At 36.8% G+C, this 20,675-nt stretch overlaps 1 protein-coding gene across 1 annotated transcript in view; it reads right to left on the bottom strand.

Annotated features, from left to right (window-relative positions):
* Positions 1–20,358, bottom strand: part of tnrc18 (trinucleotide repeat containing 18) — a 138,340-nt gene extending 117,982 nt beyond the window's left edge. The window contains exon 1 of the mRNA XM_039776506.1: positions 20,339–20,358. The gene's annotated coding sequence lies outside the window, so the exon portion shown is untranslated. The remainder of the gene's footprint in view (positions 1–20,338) is intronic.
* Between the last annotated feature and the right edge of the window lie 317 nt (positions 20,359–20,675).

Genomic DNA, 20,675 nt, shown 5'->3' with positions numbered 1-20,675 from the left:
TCCTGTATATAGTAGTTAAATGGATATTATTTGTTTGGAAATCAAATACACATTTTACGTAGCTTGTTAAAAATGACAAAGCGTGTAATTTGTGCTATTTTTCAGAAAATATATTTAGGGCTGCTTTTTAGAAACTAAAACTATGATCGGTTAACAGTGGCAGTCTTATATCATTGTCTGTAACGGACATGAATGTCCAATTGTGCATATTCACTTATTTGGGTGCTCCTTCATTCTGCAGCCTCTGGCAGTACAACCTCCATTGCAAGACTTCAAAAGAAAACGGGACGGTGGGAAGTGTGTATGGACCATGGCATTTTTCTTAACACACAAGTGTCTTTTGCGTACGTAATAATTATACGTGTTACTCTATAGGTTACCATTTTAACTAAAAAGTATTATTTTGATTCTGATAATAAAGGGTTTCTTTCCAAAGATTGGATATGAAAACAAAAAAAAACTGAAAAATTCGAAACTGCCAAAAAACATGTAAACCCACGTAACTGGACATCCAAAACAAATTGTTCCTGAGATGTAGCATTTACACTGCGACGTTTACAGTATTAAACAGCACCTCAGTAATGCATGAGTAACTGTCGGTAATTGTGTCTACCGTTGGTATAGCTGACGCGTAGATGTGTACATTTAACCGTTTACTTGTGATTTGACATGGGATTCGGTGTCGTGCCTTATACTTTTTTTCTTCCATTAAAAAAGCTTCACAAAGGGCCATTGATTCATGTCACATGCATGTGTGTGATATCTAACTTGCTGTCTCTAACGGCTCTTCAAATAAGCATTTTTGTTTGCCAAGTTGCACCTTTTCTTAGCCGAACGAGCTTCTCTTGTCACATTTTGTTTTCGTTTCGTCATTTTTGATGGGAGTCGATAACGGAATTATCAATGGCTCCTCACTTTTCTTGTAACAATCTTTCAAGTCTGATTTTTATGTAAAATGGATGTACCTGTTTAAAACGCCATTTCACTTAATATGATCCACAAGTTAAGTGACTAAAAGAGAAATCTTACAATATTGGGGGAGAATCAACAGTAAGCCTTATGGGGAAATCAAAATAAATGTGCAGTAAAAAAAGTAACTTTCTTGTTAGTTTCCTTTTCCAATATACTTAATTTAGGAAGCGGTTAATATCTAAGCAGTGTATATTCTCAGTTTACCATATGCCTTTTACTGTGTAACATTTCCGTTGGATGTTATTAGTGTGTGACTTGCTCTATATTACAGTATTAAGCACTTAAGAATATGGACGTATTATTAAACGAGACTAATTTCTGTAGTACTGGTGCTTTTTAAGAAAATTAGTCATGTACAATAAAAGGACTAACTAAACAATTTTACTGAACAAAATCCAATGATTTTTTTTATCTTAACCTTATGTAGTATACAAACGTGAGTGCTTTTACATCGTTTAATATTAATACGTTAAAATGCAGTTCTTCGTTGTATAATTGTTTTATATAAAAAAAAAAACTATATCAATCACTAGCAAAATACAGTGATTTTTACTTTAAAACGCAGACGTTTCGGAGAATTAAATATTATGAATGTTGCCATTTGATTCATACCTAAACACTGTGCAAACGTTATTTTGGGAAAGTAAGCAAAACAAATCTAGCACTGTAGTCGCATTACAGGAAAAAAAACGATAGAGAACATTGCTCTGTCGGTCTCAAACTCCCCTTAGCCAAGCCCCAATGTGGCGGTTTCAAGGCCGCAACTTTTTTTGTAAATAGAAAGGAGAAAAGGAATAGTCAAAGGGGAAAAGCAATGTCTGAATGTAATGGTGAGGAAGATCTCATCTGAATATCGCATGGGCACCCTTGCGGCCCCCTCCCTCCACTTCCCTGAAAAAAGGCAACTTTTTGGGAAGACTCGTCAACCCTGGATTGCTCCCAATTTGGCCAAAGGATCAGCAGGAAGGAAAAGGGTAGAGAGAGGGGGGTGATGGGGGAGGGGTGGTGGTTGTTGTTGCACAGAAAATTAATGCAACAGCGAGGCTTATGGCTGCCTGAACAGAATGCAGAGAGATTTTGAATGATCAATGGAGCAGCGATGAATGACAACCTCCCTCCAAGCTTATTTTCTTCCCTCGCTTGTTTTTTCATCCAATCTTTTTTGCGAACACTGCAAATGAAAATGCATTTTTTTTTTACAAAAAAGAGAAATGATTGCAGTATACGCCGTCGATTTTTTTTCTTCTCACCCCCACCTCCTCTTCAGGATTTAGCAAAACGTGGAAGATGCGGTATTATCCGGAATAAAATGAATAATCTTTCAAAGAAAATATACACCGTTTTTAAATGGCGGTATTATCAATCTTTAATGCCCCTTTTCACGCCCGGATACATCGAGAAGCTGTAATTTTTAAAGAAATGGGTATGTATGTAATAAATCATTCAGTTTGTAATAAAATTCCGTGTGTTATGTCTTTTGTTTGCAATGCCTATTTATTTTGTAGACGTTGGGGGCGGGTGGGGTGTTGATGGGTTTTGAAAGAGTTGCTGATATCCTAACCTAGATGCTCTCTAAATAGTCAAGGGTCGAATAAAATGGTGACAGTTTCTATATAACGCACACACGGAGTCCTGTTTTGCTTCTCGGTTAGATTCAATTTTAAAAGCGAAGTTAAGCTCCTGCATGCTGTTCAGTTTGCAGAGAGTGGCCATCTTTTAGGGTGTGGTGAATCTTTAAAGATCTCGATACACACAGGCCTTTATACTGAATGCATGTTTTACATTTGTGCGAGCTTTTCAGGTCTCTACTGGCGCCGGATTGAAAGTAGCTCAGTTTCAGCATAAATGCTATCATTATTCTGATCGTCAAAACTCTCCAAACGTCATCATTGTTCGTCGGGTTTATTTTTTGTTTTTCAAGAATCTGGCAAAATGTCTGACATTGTCATTTATAAAGCGAATATTCCTTTTTTTTAACCTGGGCTTTATTTTTCGAGATTCGTATCCATTTAAGCGCACTTCGGTGTGTTTTTTCGCAGTCGATGCATTAGCCTTGATTCCAGATTACTGTGATCCCTTATGCGGCGAAGTTATTTGTAATATACAACAACATCGCCAGCGTTAAGTCAGGTCTTACAATGTCGATTGGAAAAAACGTGTTAAGTAATAATATAATGCTGTTGACTTTGCTGTTTAGTCTGCTGGTTTATTTAACCCGATTGTGGTAAGGACGTTGTGAACCGTACATAACGTACCGTACAAGTGAACGGGTTTACCCCCAAGTCATACATTACAATAATGCTATATGTAGTTATTATCAGAATAAACCGAGTAGAAATTTCACATGCACGCAGCACGATATGATGTTTGCACAAGCGAATACTAACAAATGTGTTGCTTTTATATTTTTCATTAAAGCAATTGCAACGGACTGCATCGGGTAAATTAAAGAACATACGATATTGTACATATAGTCGAACGGGTTTCCTTAAAGCGCTTTGAGCATGCCTAGGCGCTATATAAATAAATTGCATTATTATTTGTGTTAAATTTTACCTCTGGTGAAGCAGACGTCGAGCGTTTGAATAAAAGGACTAGATTAGCAAAGTATATTTTGCTCTGCGAGTTTGGCAACGACCGTCCATTTATTGTGTTGCATAAAAATGAAAATGTAATAATACTATATTCCCACCTGTACTCTTGGCCCGTGGGGTACCTTATGTACGCTTCACTTCGCCGGACGTGGTTAGTGCTGGATTGGTAACTGCATTCATTTGTTTCCGTCCCCCCGAAAAGTTTAATCAAGGCACGTCCACATCAATCAAATTTTGTGTTGATCGTTTTATGCGATTGTCCTTGTGGTGTTTTCCTAAGTGACCTTCCCCTGGTCCGAAAAGCCCCGAGATCGTCAAATGTAATACTCGGCCAGCTATTGAAATAGAAACCACAGGCTTACTCACACTGGGCACCAGTTTAGCAAGCGTGACTTTGGGTAAGGTTAAGAGCAATCTGAAACTGACCGTCAAAGTTACTGAGCTTCTGCTTCTACAGGAAATCTTCTTGCATTTCCATAAGTGTGTATCCGAAAGTGTGATTCCCAGACGTCTTACTTCCCCACACAGCCCAATAATTTACCGCCTATTGCTCCAGTGCTGCTTTTCACTTGGTTGTTGTTTTAGACCGACACTTTAGTGTCTTTCTATTCATGGGAATTTGTACACTCGGAGGTTTTCTTGAAGCGATGTAAATGATTTATATGTTTACATTGTATGGGGCTAACTGGAACACAACCTTATGCTATAAAGCTGTTGACGTTGTGAAGAATTGTTGAAAAATATGAAGGGGTCAGGTAAACCAAATTGTAAATGGAATGGATTTTCTTTTTAAAGTTACATCAGCGATGCAAGTTCATTTGCATGTGTATGTATGTGTCTGGCATACAGCAATTCACATCATCATTAAACAAAACTAATTACAAGTAAGCATTAGGCATTTTGCTCTTTCTTTTCCTAACACCCTGAATGTGATACCGGTCTTGTTAAAAGCAACATTTAAAAATAAAAGTTAATTTGTGTAACTGTCTAATGTCGACAATCTGTGTCGATGGACGAGGAATTAGTGGTACGTATTTGCAAAGCAACAATAAGTGAATGTACAAGCAGTACAGATCCATTTAAAAGGTAATGAGATGAACTCCACGGTATTACAATACAAGCTTTCTCCGTGGGAAAATACATGTAAAGGGTATTGAGATAACCGTGCAACCCTTTGGAAAAAGCAGTGTTTTGCCTACATTATTACTATTAATAATAATATAATAATAAAAGCACGTTAATGTGCCAGTGTTGACAGTCAAGGTGATTTGCCAAGAGTTCAGCTCGGCTCTGTATTTCTCTCTTTCATCCCTTTGGCAAAACCTCGGCTGAACACGTGGCAGCCCTGACTACAGAACAGAAAGATGAATGTGGGACACCAAAAAGCGAGATGTTTTCAATTTTCTTTAATTCATTGCAGCCCTTCTACAGCATAAATAAGGCGCAGTTTAGTGTTTCGCTTTTATTTAACATGTCAAGATCGCCCCCCAAGAAATCTTGATGAGAACGAACCCGAAAATCTGGAAATAGTTCACATTTTCATAAGCCCCCACCCAGACCCCGAAACTGTTTTGTACAGCAGCATAAATATGTCTAGAGGTAACTGCATTGACCCGCAGTCCAACTGCTTTTTGGCAAGGGATGCGCCTTTTTTAACGTAGCAGGGAGGTTCATTTTGCAAGTGTGGTTAGAAGTATTTAATGTTTACATTTAAAACATTTGAATGATAAAATTGATGCCCTCCGTATGTATTAAAAAACACGATTTGTTTCTATAGCCTTTCTTTCTAGGTCAAAATTCAGTGGCCACAGTGCACACCTTCATACAATGTCGACTAACGCGCTACCTTTATCAGCGGGTTTTATCGGTTGCATAGATACACAGAAAACACATTATAAAGTAATTAGTATCATTTTGGAAACAACTACTGATTAACTGTTTCGTAAAAAGGAATGACTGCTGTTAACAATGCAACATAATGCTATTTACGTGATTAAAAACACACATTAATGGATTTTAAAAGCTCGATTGTTGCATAGTCGTTTAGATGGCCACCAAGTTGACGTGTAGTGAAACGTCGGGACAAATAACATAATCGAACTTTTTTTTCATAATTTGTTCAATATATATACTTTGAAAAACTGATAATATGGAAATAGATGTTATAGTAGAAAGCCTGCTCAAGTGTATGGCAATAGGAGTCTCCATAATCCATACATCATACTAGAATTAAGCAAACCATTCTTTGCGGACAGGGAAAACGCCATTTCATATTTTGAATCATTTTTTGTTTTTTCAGGTGTAACACTATAGTTCTTCAGCGTTCACAACAATCTTGGATGATAGGAAATCGGTTTGGCGTTTTCAGGCAACAGACCAGTCACGTTTCAGAGCTGCAATATACCGAAGTACTTTCTTGCTTAAATTTTATTTTCATTCAAACCGAAATTATCAGCCACTGTCAAGCGGGTATTACTAACATCAGAATAACAAATTCACGAATTCTGCCTCACAAACCTAAGAGGTTATGCGTGGGTAGTTGTAATTCAATATTTATATTAAGTGATTATTCATTAATAGAATTTGCAGATTCAATATACTACCTGTCCTACCCCAAAGAAGGTAATCGCATTATAAAAATCCGACGGAAATGTTACCATAGACTTTGATTCAAAATACAAAAGCAGATCCTTAAACAGTAACTATGTGACATTGTGTTATGCAGTCCTAAGCTAATTAAAATAATAATGTAAGCCGTCTGAACAATTCATTCAAATTTTTTAAGAAAAAATACAGTAAACAGATCTTAATATGTAATTATTAAATATTATCAATGCGTTTTGATAATTGGGCTTTAGATAGCATTACATTCATTATTTATCGAACATTTCAAAGAACCGTACAGCATTTTTTTTCCAGATGAGAAAATGTCTGGCGGAGGTTCTTGTATTCACTGCAGCACAAGAATGAGCCATTCAGCCTAAATTGGAATTGGGTTGACACCGAATTTCTTAACAAGCCTTCGTTGTCTAACCGGTTGATTGAGTTCTGAGTCTCAGAGAGTAGGCTAAGTGGCCACATCCACTGTTAAATATAACGGTTCTTTAACGGCAGTTTACTGGATATGTGGTTCCTCGTAGAACCATTGCTTAAAAAGTTTCATTCTGAACTGGTCCTTTGGGCTTTGAAAATGTTCCAAATAAGATGTAAAGAAAGCAGAACTCTTTCATATAAGAAAACCTGAACTTGTGTTTTTTAAAATCAGGGACCCAATTAGTATTTCACAAATCTGTTATCCTCTCTTCATGACTAGTTATGGAACCTGTAACGGATTCAAATAAATTGAGGTAACTTCTAGAACTTTCATGTGAATTGCTTCCCGTGGTATCGTTATGAAGATCCACTTTGGCACCTTTATCCTGAAGAGTGTCGGCAGCATTGAGATTGAACCCATCGCAAGGCACGTCCGCACACACCGATGCACTCATTACAACAGAAAATCGAGTTGGCATCCTTAAAATATACAGACGTTGGAAGATGCAAACAATAGATATTGTTACGCCACGGGTTTATATAGTATTTAGCTAATTTTTGTATGGCAATACGTTGACGCAGCTGTTTAATTACGTTTGCATGCGATTATATATTAATTTTATCCAAGCTTTATGATTATTATAGTACAGCACCTCTAACCTTACATTTGCCGGCTTCTCTGATAAATATTGATACACATTGTATAAACCTAATATATAGTACGCAGTCGTTAATGCTGTTATTACAGATGCATTTTAAATAACTGTAGACGTCTGTTCAAAATGTTTATATATGGGCGAGTATTCAGACTTTCATTTTTAGGTTGCAAAAAAAATGTCAAATGATAACATTTTACAAAAGCCGGATATATAGCATTAGCCATGTATTTTATAACATTTGCATTCACAACCAAAAGTATTACGTTTTATAAACGACCAATTTTATTTTTCTGGCATTTATATGTTTGCCTTTGAGTGACACAAAACACTTCCAAAGATATTAATTGGTCCGCTGAATTCGGTTCTCTGGAGAATTGTGTTCAGGATCCACGAATTAAATAAGGCTGTCTTGACGGCCATTCAGCGATCATTTGCTATGTATTTTATCATGTAGAAAGAAAATGCGAGCACTTTCAAACTTCTCTGTCGAGGCTGCAATATCTATACCATCCTGTTGTCCCCATTCAGAAATAACACGGATTAGGTTCTTTTCATCCCAGTCTTTCGTTTGTCACAATGTCAAGTCTGTGCTCTGTTACATGAGCCGATGAACATAACCAGCAATTCAGTTCCGCAGACTTCACATACGCTCCTTTTATGGTTCACAAACGCCAGTCCACCCACGTTCTTTATTTCTCTGTCTCTGTTTCTGTGGGGGAAGGCAATTTCTTGCTCTGCTCAATGATAAATTTGGTGAAAGTGACACCTGTAAAATCAAAATCGCGTTAGATCTAGGTTTTGTACCTTAATAGATGTCTTTAAAGGCCATCAAAAACAAAAAGATTTTTTTTCCAAGGAGAAGTGCGAGCTGCGCTTTATCCGATATTTTAAAGGCTGGACGGTCTTATGCTTCTGCGCTCATACCTATGTGTCTTCAAGGTACACGTTGGTAATGTTTGAATATTGCGAATATCCTTGACGCCCAATGTAGCACTATAAATATGGCTCTGATTGCGCGGCGGTTAAGTGACTTGATATCTCAAATCTCGGCTGGAGAAATTTGACAAGTTGGTGGCGTTGAGCTACGGGGTTGGGGTAGTGACTAATGCAGGTTACAAACCTTAATGCATCTGACAGCTGCAGCCCTGTAACTAAGATCTGCGATATGCGACCTTCTCAGCTACTGGCCTTGCGGGGAGGAATTAGCCGCTAAGTAACACGTCCTAAAGCCACCTTTCTGTTGGCGAGAGGGTGGACTGGTTCCACCAGTTTTTCACGCCTGATGGCAGGGACTGTGCAATATGGTCGGTTAGTGGTGTTTTATAGCAATACTATTTAATGAAACGTATTCGCACCTGCGTTTTTAGGCAATTACATTTTAGTGTAATCTGACGTACAAAATCTTGCAAAGGTGATTTGAACGTGGCGCTCCTACTGAAATTATATTCAGGTTGTGGAGGGTGTCTGTGCACCTTAACTCCTTATACATTTTGTTTAAACACATCGCAAGGCTATAATAACCGTATCTTAACATTAAGGTTTCCCTTAGTTAATTCAGACCACGGCCTTTTACTACTCACTCTAAATAACAGCTTGTATGTACGACGATTTAAACACTTGCTTTCGTAATAAAACGCACCTGTTGCGAAATCTTAATTTTGGTTGTGGTTTTTCCAGTTAGGGGAAATACTTCTGCCTACATATGTTATGCGGGGTCCATTCAGCTAAGAAATGTCTTTTCCCTTAATACATTTTGCTTTGTGCAAATACCCCAATCATGTAGAAATATAAGGATATAATAAGAAAAACGAGCAACCCCAGCTTATATATCTTCATGTTTAGGAGAACACCGCAGGAAAGTGATACAAATTAATAAAAAAAAAGCTTTCGTCGTTATTTGAATATTAAATTAGACCAGCGAATACACAATTTGAACAGTGGTTCAATATAACGAGGATTTCTTAAAGGCTGTCATTTTTCACTTCTTTCTTCTTCGCTGTTTTTACGAATCACATCTCCGATTTAAGAGTAACAAGCTGCAATAGGTGTCCTACATATCACTTAGGTTTTGTTAATGCTTTGAAGTATTTCTGCTTTTTCCATGTGCTGGAAATGTTGACCACATAAGACTCACCTAAAGATTACTTCACAATTCTGTGCCTGCTGATTTATAACGTGCTAACATTATTAAATATAATAGCTGTATAGCAGCACTTTACTGGGTTGTATAAATTCTCATAGCACCACTGCTTGACAAACAACCCTTTAATTCTGGGAAGGGTTCTTTTTATCTAAAATGGGTTTGTTGTTTTGAAAGGGTTCCTAATATGAGGTCAAAACAGAAATCTTTAATTTATAGTCAGCTACATAGCCGTATACTAACAGATTAAGAAAACCTGAATTTAACCTGTGTGCTACACAAGTCCTTTCAAAATCAGGAATCCATTGGCATTTCACAAATCTGTCATCAAAATGCATATTTAGGGAACATGTTACAGATTTAGATAAATAGAGGTTCATTCTGGAACCTTCTTATAGATGGCAATTGAAGATACACTATTGTTTGTACTAAATCTTCTTGGTATTAGATAGGTGGTTCATTTGTTTCACCTTTTAACAGTGTCACGCTGTTTCACTTTAATTCAAATAGAAAGCATCAACAAGCTGTTTAAATGGTCATATAGTTCATTCTTTAGAGTATTCAAATTCTTGCTGTCAATATAAGATACTACAGATTTGTCCAAAAAGAAACAAATAAATACATATTAGTGTAAATCTCCAGAGATCACTTTATATTGTATGTCTGTTATCATAATGTTGCGACTTTCACAACTCGTGGATCTTCCATCCAGCCAGATCCTTGCGCCAACTCCAATACAATGCCAGCTCACACATTGTTTTGCTGAAGACTCATTTAACATAGTTCTCAATCTGTGAACTATTATCTAAAAAAGAAAAAGAATATTTTTAAGTTTAGATTCTTTAAATGTATTGATCCTGTAACCCTGATGTGGATAAGCCAGTTAATAAATTGAACAGAAGGATACACTGATGTCTTGTATTATTGGAGAAAGCTTGTTGACCGTTGTGCTGTTTGTAATAACTAATTATATCATAAGAAATGACCATGTAATTATTTATCTTGCTTTATCCCATAATAAATCCTGCATTTTATGTGTTTAGTTTTTTTTTTTTTTGTTGTTGTTGAGGTTGTGATTGTGAAAGAAGAGCATGGGGTGAAATTTGATATTTAGTTGTTTTTATTGAAACAGGTTTAACCTTTTCACTTAATTACTAACAACTGAATTGCCAAAGGCACATGATTATCCTAACAACTCATTCACTGACTAAAGAACATCTTTTTTTTTAAGCAAGAATTCATTAAAAGCTAAATAGGAGGAAACATAAAACCTCATAGAATTTAAAAGGGGAGGAAAGAATCTTCATTGTTTGACATCAAGGGCCTAGTTCAATGGTAGCTCTGACAAGTTTCCTCATTTGAGGATTTAAATTTATTCTCCCTCTGCTCACTCTTTAGTTTACTAGCTTTCACCTATGAGTCCCTTTATATAATCTAGAGATGTAAAAGTAATGTCTGCCAGGACCACAGCTTCATACGGTTTTCATTCTAATTTGCAACAACTTATTTTATTATGTTTTCAGGATACTCGATCAACTGGCCAAAACAGAGAAGCCCTCACATGTTACAGATGAGACTTGCTTTCATCAGCTGAGCAACAGTGTTACTGAAAATATTAAATGTGACGCACTGAGCTACATTAATTAATGGAGAGTCATTTAGAATCAGAAAAAAATGCATTACAGTCCCCAGAAGACCACCTTAAAGTCTTCTGTGTAAATTCAGGCGTCGTTTAAAAAAAAAAGGCAGTCATTTTTTGAAGACATGGCCCAAATGAGATGGTACTAGTATCTACAGCTACTTCTTTGTTTTTCTTCTTATTTCAACATTGTGCTTTCCATTGAAATCTTTTTCTTCTTAATTCAAAATCTTACTGCAAGAGAGGGGGCAAGTGGGTAAAGATTGACTACAATGGAGTTTGCAATTTCTCGCCTTATCTATGTACAGTTTAAAGGATTCTGCAGCCTCTCCCTGTTCCAATTATGTATGTGTTTATCAAGGGTCCCTAAGATGGCCTGGCATGAGTTAAGTGTGGGCGCATGTACAATTGTGCACTTTGGTGGAATTACAATACATGGTTTGTTCCTGCCTTGTAGCAAGTGTTCCTGGGAAAGGCACTGCCACTATGCAACCCTGTAATAGAACTTTGCTTAATAAAATGGATGGGAGGGTGGATGGATGACTAGCCTAAGGCATATAGTGAGGAAAGCCTCACTTAAAAGGGTCTTCACCCTCCTATCTTGTTTCTGATGTTTTATTCATCTATCCACACATTTTGTAGATTTATAGGATTATTATTGTCATGGTGGTGTGAAATTCTTACTGGTATATTCCAATTTCAGACCCCACCTAATTTAGACACATATAAGCAGACCATGTAGACGCCACACAGACGTTTATCAAGCTAGGGTTCAAACCTAGTCCCCTAAAGTCGTGAGGCAATGCTGCTCTGCTTTATTTTTTGTCTTTATAAGGTTATTCATATTAACTAAATCATTTTGTGGGAGTCTTTGCTATGCAAAGTTCTCCATAAGCGATGAATTCTCAGTTTATTTAATATAGCACTGCTCTCAATAGTTCAAATTTTGGCACAAAATACAAAACTATCAATTGTCAGAAATAATAAAGTACAAACGTAGACTATGCGGTATGATGAACTGTAGTAAAGAATGAGAAACCGATCCCCTTTTGCTGCTATTTCTATTCAGCGGTTATGAAGCTGTGGAGCATTCACATCTGTATTGCATGAATAAGCAGCCAAACGCATCGCAAAAAGAAAGTCTTATGTTGTGTTGACTATCCCATTTTAAATATATTGCCCTCAGTTGGGTACGAATATAAAATATCACCTAATCTATTATACTTTTTCACTTGCAAATCCATATCTGCAACTATTTTAGGTCTGGTTCATATCTCATGAGCTACCTTTAAAAAGCACTTCCTGTTTTCTCAATGTAATAGTGAAAAATGGTTATTTCCTTTAACAATATTTTTCCATATTTACTCATAGCGTGAGACTAGCATTCATTCAAGTTTTCATCTATTTTGTTCCTTGTCAGCTGTACTGGTTCTCAGTACAGAGAACTGCAGGAGGTGCCTTAAATGCCTTTAAATATTTTGAACAGAGGCATTACATTTCCATAATGTTTTGTTTTTGTTGTTTTTATTTAGTGGATTTAAAATTAGTAAAGAAAGCAAATACAAGTTGACCATGTCCTCTAAAGCTTTTTTCTTTCATACTCACAGGAAATGAGATGAAGAGATCTCTTCTACTGTTACTGCTTATTAAAAAAAACAAAAAAAAAACAAACCCATATTGTAGGTAGTTATGGCACCAATATATTCTGATGTCCTACATTTCAAAATGTAAATAGTAAAATTAATTACATTTCAAAGCACCAATTTATTTAGGAGTCATGACAACACCAGAAATTGCACAAGTAATTGTTGTTTTGTTAGGTATATACTGTAAAAATCTGTTTTGATATTGAATGGGTTCCCTCCAGGGAGGCTGGCAAGTACAGCTTCAATTTATTAAAATATAGATATATTTTTTATACATAAAATGTTTCTGAAAATTTGGTGGAGTTTCGGCTCTGGTCCTAGCAAGTGTTATGTCAAAGAAAATGAACTTTCCTTTTATGAGTGACAACTCATTCTTGGACAAGCACCTTTTGACTTATCATTAACTGGGGCAGCAAGTCAGTTCCTTAAATTTAGAAATAAATGTCTCCAGTCCTTTGTAAATATTACCCTAACAGAGGAAGATAAGTTTACTTCTATTTTTTTGCTTAAAAATACTGATTTCATTATATGTAGCCACATGACATATACATGTATTTGTGAATATGTATTTTAGAACTAGAGAAGCAAAGATTAAGCCAAAACTCTTTGGATGCAGCATTTGAAACTGAATAAGTCCCAGACATCTCTGTGTTTTAAAATCAACTGGTGTAATATCATGTTTGTCTTTTACTATTGAGGATGTAATTTTATTTAAAATTACAGAAATATGTCTGCCCTGAGCATATATCATAGATGGTCTGTTGTAAAAATGCAGGGGTCTTTGCAAGATGCATTATCATACTACACAAAGGCGGTCCTTACCAAGTGTCTTGAATTTTTTTTTTTGCTCAGACTGGTGAAGACAACTCCTAATTTGGAAGGAACTGTTTGATATGCAAATACGCTGTCATTCTGACTCTCTTGAAATGAGGTTCCATCCACCCAAAACTTTACTTTGATTGCCAACAGAAGAATCGCTGGCATGCCGCTTTTGAACCGAACAATTTTACTCATTTTGAACATGTCAATGCATGGAGGAATTATCTGAATGTACAGCTCAGACATTGCATGAATTGCTTGACATTTAGACCTGTGCAGGTTTGCTCAGCCTACCCCAAGTCTCCCAAGAGGAATGTGATAAACTCATTTTACACCCCATGGTTTGCATAGACAACAAAGTCTAAGGTGCAATAAAAGCTCCTCAAATTAAAATCCTCATCAAGTGACATGTGTGGAATAGATTGTCAGAAAATGGCTTAAAATGCACAATTCTTAATGCAAATAGAAAATGGTTTGCAAAGATTGTACTCTTGCTTCATCCATCGCAGATTTCTTTATTTAGCTCACAGAGCTAACACTTCATTAGACTTAAGCTCCTGTGAGACTGCTAGTAATACATCTTAATAAAAAGACTCCATAAATTGTATTGGGGTGTTACTCCTTGCTCTTGGTTATATATCAAAGTCCTTGTTCACTATAGTCCATATAAATTAAAGCATTGAAGCTTCTTCCCAAATTAGATTGTTTCGTCATGAATACAGAATATGGCAACTTGTGTATCATATCATCAAGAGCTGTGTCAAGATTATTTTTTTTCTAAAAGGTAAAGGTTACTGCCTACAAAAAAAAAAAAAAAATCTAGGGTGTTCATCACTAATGCGGATGTATGCTTAATTGATGCCTCAAGAGAATGCAAGAGACTGTCCTTTTTATTTATTTAATGTCAGTCAAAGCAGTCTGCCTTTTGCCGCAAAGACTAGCTTAGCACCAAAGTTGGGTAAATGTTGCCAATGAATATTTGCTTTTGGTTATAAACAGCATATTTGTAATCCAAATGGCAGTTGTCTACTACTATAGGCTTTTCATTACCTCTTCTCACGCAAACTGAACTACTTCTAAGAAATAAAAACTCCTCTCTCTTACATATACATATGTGAAACAGAGAGACTATATATAAGGAAAAAATTTTGATATAAAATATACTTTCACAAAAAGAAAAAAAAACCATAATTAGCAAAATTGAAAACAGTGGGTCTAGCACTTGGAAATACTCAACCATATGGCTCACAGGCAACTGTTCAGGAGATCTTTTAACCTGTCATCTGGTGTATAAATAGAGACCCTAAATACATAGTGTGAAATGTCACAAACTGCTTTGGACCTCTCTATTTTTGTGCATTAGCCGTCAAACTCCACCTTTTTGACATTTGGAGAATACTTGGTAAAGGGCCACACTATATCAGATCCCAGACTGTCATTTGTTGCTAAATAATTAGCAAACCTGAGCCTCCTCAGAGGAAAAATTTGGGTTTTATGTACTCATTCAAACCGAGGACATGCAGTCATGATATTTTAATGTCTGAGCATTCAGGTAAAACTGTGAAAATGTTCCATTGGTGCAAAGCAAAGACTGTAAAAATGAATGAAAAAAGCTTCTGTGTTGCTCAAATTATAAAAAGCAATAAAAAAAACCCAAAATTGTACCAAATACTATGTACAACATACAGTTGTGGCTGTTGGCTTGTTACTTCAGGCTAGAATGAATTTGACTCGGAGCACAGGGGCTTTATGCAAGCATTCTGTCCCCGTCCATATCAAAGATGTGGAAGCTTATTTAATTCGTCCTCTAAATGTGTTAGATGGGAAGTAGCGCGTGTTCATGTGAGTAAATATTCTGGTTGAATCTGTGTCCCATCCAGGCCTTGTGTCTAGTGTTGCTGCCATTATGAACACTTCTCTCGTATTCTGTTATAAACATAAGATGGAATTCTACTGTACTTCTGTATTTGTAGGCCACCTTGAGAACCTTTTTAGCAATTGGGTTGTCTGCATTTTGATTAAATACATCTAAATGATTATGTCTCCTCCGATCCAGTTCAGGGTCACGGGGCCATGACCCTGAACTGGATTAAGGGGGCTGTAAAATGAATGGATGCATCCTCTAATCTATTTTTATTTATTTGTCGAGGTGCTCATTCTTATTTAACCATGGTAAATTAAAGCAATATTTAAGACTGGTAAAGAAATGTTTCTGTAGAAACTGCAGAATGACAAATTAATTTCTGGTAGAGCACTGGTAATGTAGTTTGTCTGTTTTTCCAGCCTAAAACAATTTCATATTTAAATAATCAAATGCATAATTCCAATACACACAACTGATATCTGAATTGCTTCATCATTTGCATAAATCTAGTGTGCAAATTAAATTACAGTTCAAGGTGAACGATATGCTAAATAATTAAAATAATGCTGTGTTTCATAGACGCTGATTAGCATTATCATGCACAGCCCTTGATTTGCTTATGGGCTGCTCTACTGTTAGTGAAATTTTTTTATAGATTTGGAGAATGAACACAAAAACGTCATGGTATTCGAAAATGTCAGAACATACACGGGCAAAAATAAAAAGTGGAATTCCGTGCTTTGACCTCATATTCCACATTTTGTGTCAAATCTGCTCTACTTCTGTGTGCAACAAAAGTAGCCATTTTGACTTCCCTGTCCCAATATGAGTGGAAAACATTGTATTTTGCTAAAACATTATCCAAAATGAAAACTGTTTAGTATTACTTAATTATAGATTTTTTTAATGAAATATTGACATGCTGCAGCCACAGGGAATTCCGAGTGGAAGCATTACAAGTAATGTATTCTAGATTAATTAGGAATATTTCAAACAAATGGCAAAACAAAAACAAAAAAAAAAAATCAAAAGAATATTTTGAAAGAACACAGAAAACCAACATTTGGGAACACAACATGCTGCTGGATTGTTTGGCAACTCTATTATTATCCTCCATAGGCAAATGTGTAGGTCTCCTCTGTCATGGACAGGCATTTTATCCATGATGGCTTACAGCCTTGTGCACCCTAGCTCTGAGACAGACCCCAGAACCCTACAGAGAAGAAAACAAGTAATAAAACTGAAAGGTATATAACCGGTCATTTGACGTATTAAACTGTTGGTAATTGATTGTCTATTAGATGAGCACTCTGTTACTACTCCTGTCAAAATCATGTGTATTGTACGTTGCATTCACTATAATGAACTGAACCAGAGTCTGCACAGACATCTGTTTTGGTCTTTCCTCTCCACCCCCTGGGTTTTAGAAAATGACCCACCATTTACAACAAACTTCCGAATAACTTTTAGCCAGCAGTGCACTTCCACATGAATATTCTTACAATACTGGAAAACTGGACAGATTTCAAAGTTCTTTCACCTTGATATTAATTCTTTTATTCCTGTAGTGTTCTGAATGCTAACCTATTAACAGGCCAGAAGGAAGGAGACCCCCATGCTGTGACTCAAATGAAATTTAATTGTTTGACATGTCTGAGGGTTTTTTTTCTTAAGAGCCTAAAATATTAGAATATGATCAATGTTCATAACATGCTTAATGTGGAGTTCATCTTAATCCAAAGCTTGAGCCTCCAGCATCTGACACAATGGCAGAAACTAAAACTGGATGGTCCATTAATTCATCATGGGGCATGCTCGCCCACATACAGACAATTTGGTGAAGGCAGTCCACCTGACATGAACATCTGTGAAATGTGTTGGAAAAAGAAGGGTTTCTGGGGGAAAAAAAAGTCTGATAGACTTTGGAAGAACATGTGAAATCAACACAGACCATATAATGGACTCTAAAAAACAATGGTAACAAAGCAGTTCTTCAATGTATGCCATAGGGGAACCATCCAATCCACAAGAAGGTTCCAGAAAGAACCTCTCTTTATTTAGTTCTGTAACAGGCCCCATACAGTAAATAACCACAAGCAGATGGTAACAGATTTGTGAAATACCAATGGGTTCCAATTTTTAAAAGATCCATGCACCATGCTGCATACATACAGTAACATGGACCACATCCAGGTTTTCTAAATCTGTTAGTGTCCTGCTAGGTAGCTTACTATACATTAAAGATTTTTCTGCATATTAGGAAGTTTTTCAAAGCACAAAGAACTAACTTCATATGCAAAGTCTTTCCAGAATTAAATTGTTCTTTGTCAAGCAATGGCTCTATGAGAAACACACAACCCAGTAAATAACCATACAGTGCCATTTAAGAACATTTAGTTTTAAGAGTGCAGTCTACTCCATGCACAAGAAAGTCCCAGAAAGAATGTTTATCTATTTGAATCCATAATATGTTCCAAAAATAACCATAAATATATGATAGCATGCCTACTGTATGAAATACTGATGGGTTTCCTGATTTTAAAGGGTTCCTTATTGCTTACAATAAAACATGCTAAGTTCAGGTTCTGTTGTATTCTGCTAGGTTGCCTACTACACATTATAGATTTCGGTTTCAGCCACATATATTTTTCAAAGCCCAAATAATCAAATTTCCTATGCAAAGAACTTTTCCCAGAATTAAATGGTGTTTCGGGAAGCAACGTTTCGACAAGGAACCACACAACCCAGTAAAGTACTATTAAAGAGCCAGCATTTGTAAGAGTCTGAGCCAATGCCACGCCAACTTCAACGCCTGCGTACACTCGTCACCTGGTATATGACTTTAAGTTGTATATTTTGATCACGTTATCGGGAAAGAACGCAGCCTGACCGAGGAATATCTCCGTGGTGAACATCATCGGGGCAGAGTTTCGTACTCCTTCGCATGAAGTTTCGACGCAGTAGTGCTAACCACTGTGCCACTCCAATATCGGAAGATGAATAAAATTGTTATTTCTTTCGTAATTTGCAGATTTGTCCTAAACATCTAGTTTGTGTTGAGGTAATTTATTTTTTTTAAGTGAATATACCAGCAGCGGCACACAGGGCTGCTGGGAAATACGACAAACCATTTCTCCCAGTTCAGACTCAATAGAATAGAGTGGTGCAGTGATAAAATGTTCATTAAACAGAAGAAAATAAATAAATAAATAAGGTTCCCTTGGAGTTTTTAAAAGGACAGTCTTACAGAGATAATGGTAAAAAGGCGCACGTAACGACACAATATAAAAAAATAAAACAGAAATCAGATTCTCAAGGTTTCGTTAAGAATGAATCTGGAAGAACGATTCCCACTGTCTGGATGCAAATTCACTCAGACAGAAATAATTATAGTGGCATTATTTAAAACCACGATACTTGATCTCGCATGGTATTTTTGTAAATGGTAACACGATTCCGTTTTTTTCCCTTCTCGTGGTTTGTAGCATTTTTAGAACATTTCTGAACTGTGCCTGAATGCAGTTTCATAACGTTTATATGCCAAGTGCGCACATATGAACTACCGATACTGTTTAACTCGTAAATGTGCCTTCTTAATCTTTTAATGTATATTGAACGGACAGTTCAGAAGTTTAGCGCTTGATGTGTAATTAATTAATTGATTTAGGAGTTATAACGCCGTCTTGTAGTGCCTTGGTTTAAATTGCTGGGGTTGCGTGCATATAGGGTGGGTTTCTGCTGTCTTGCCGAAGCCATAGATTGATAAACGGACGTGAAAATGAATATTGAATGAATGTGCATATGCTTTGCAGTAAGTGTTGTTCTGTATTTTTATACGCATGCGGGTGTCTTAGTGACACAACAAGCAATGCGGACGAACGTTTCAATCCCTGAATGGAGTGTCCTCTTTATGAAGCTTAAGCATTATCCCCAGGGACTCTGTTTTTCCCCTAAGTCACGTAGTTTGGCAAATGTAAAGTTTCAAGTGTGGCTGCCCTAGTTTTTTTTTGTTTTTTTATGATTAATGCTGTCAAGGTATGCTCCAGCTCTTCTCACACTGGCACTGTTTTAAAGTGGATAGTAATGCATGTGTAAATATTACGGTTAATACAGTCTAATAAAAATAAACCCGTCTGCGCGTTACCTGTTTATGCATAAAGTAAACAGAACTTGTAATTAAACATTTCTAACAATAGCACTAATCGCTTGCAGGGAACTTACTGCCTTCCTTTATAAAAAAAAGGGGGGTGGGGGTGGGTTTGGTCGGTCGCAGCCCAAAACAAGCCTCCGCAGAACAATTACCTTTGATTATCCGCGGTTAGAATTGATTGCACGTGTGCCAAGAACGCCTAGAAACCGGAGGTTCGTGTGTGTGAGGGGCGTTGCGGGGGCAGTGGAATGGCACACTTTAGAAAACGGGAATTTGTACAACTCGACCATTGCTCTGTTTTTTTTTCTCTCCAACCCTCCCCGTGTGTTAACAAAATAAGAGGGGGGCATGATTGGAATGAAGCAGCTGTAGAGACGAGAACACGGAAAGTGTTTCTGGACCTGCGAAGTTGACATCTTACCACTTGGATATCTGCACGTCAGGCACTAAAACGTGCTTGGAAATGCGATATTTGTTTTCGGTTTATTGCCACTTTCCTAACGATAAATCTATTTCTCCGAATACACGTGGGAATACGCGATGCTATCTGCCAACACCCCCCCTTCCCTTTCAGCCTGCACTGCTATTTAAATAAGCGCCCAACAGCCAACATTTATTAGCTTGCTGACCGCTGTCGCGATCTCCCCTTTCATAAAGCCGCTATTTGTTTATCTCCAGACTGCATTGTCCAGGTCTGAATGCTGAATCATTATTTCCATTCGCTGTATGATATTACAGGAAAGTCTTCGTAGCTTTAGGACGAATTGTTGGAAGAAAATTAACACACACCGGTGTGCGCATTAAAAAAACGTGAAATCTTACCTGGCTTTTAAACGTCCTCAGTTCAGTTATTGCAGAGCACCACCGTACGCGTTCAGAAAGACATCGTATCCTCATAAGAATGCTGGGCTAAAAAAAAATGATTTTCTGTTTTCTCGGCCCTTTATCAAAACAGAATGTTTAAAAACCTGATTCTAAAAAAGCTTCTTTAAACATATCCATTTCTAACATCCAGCAAAATCAAATGAATGTGCAGCTGCTACCTGGATAAAACCATTCTGCTTTCTCATTTGGAACATGCCATGATATAAGGGGTAGGCCAATGAGTAGAATAAACTGGTGAATAATTACCAATTCAAAAACGTATTATACCCACTGG

This window comes from Polypterus senegalus, chromosome 13 (genome assembly GCF_016835505.1).
Source record: "Polypterus senegalus isolate Bchr_013 chromosome 13, ASM1683550v1, whole genome shotgun sequence".
Lineage (NCBI taxonomy): Eukaryota > Metazoa > Chordata > Cladistia > Polypteriformes > Polypteridae > Polypterus > Polypterus senegalus.
The sequence above is the reverse complement of the archived record's forward strand: the minus strand, read 5'-3'. Positions and strand labels throughout refer to the sequence as shown.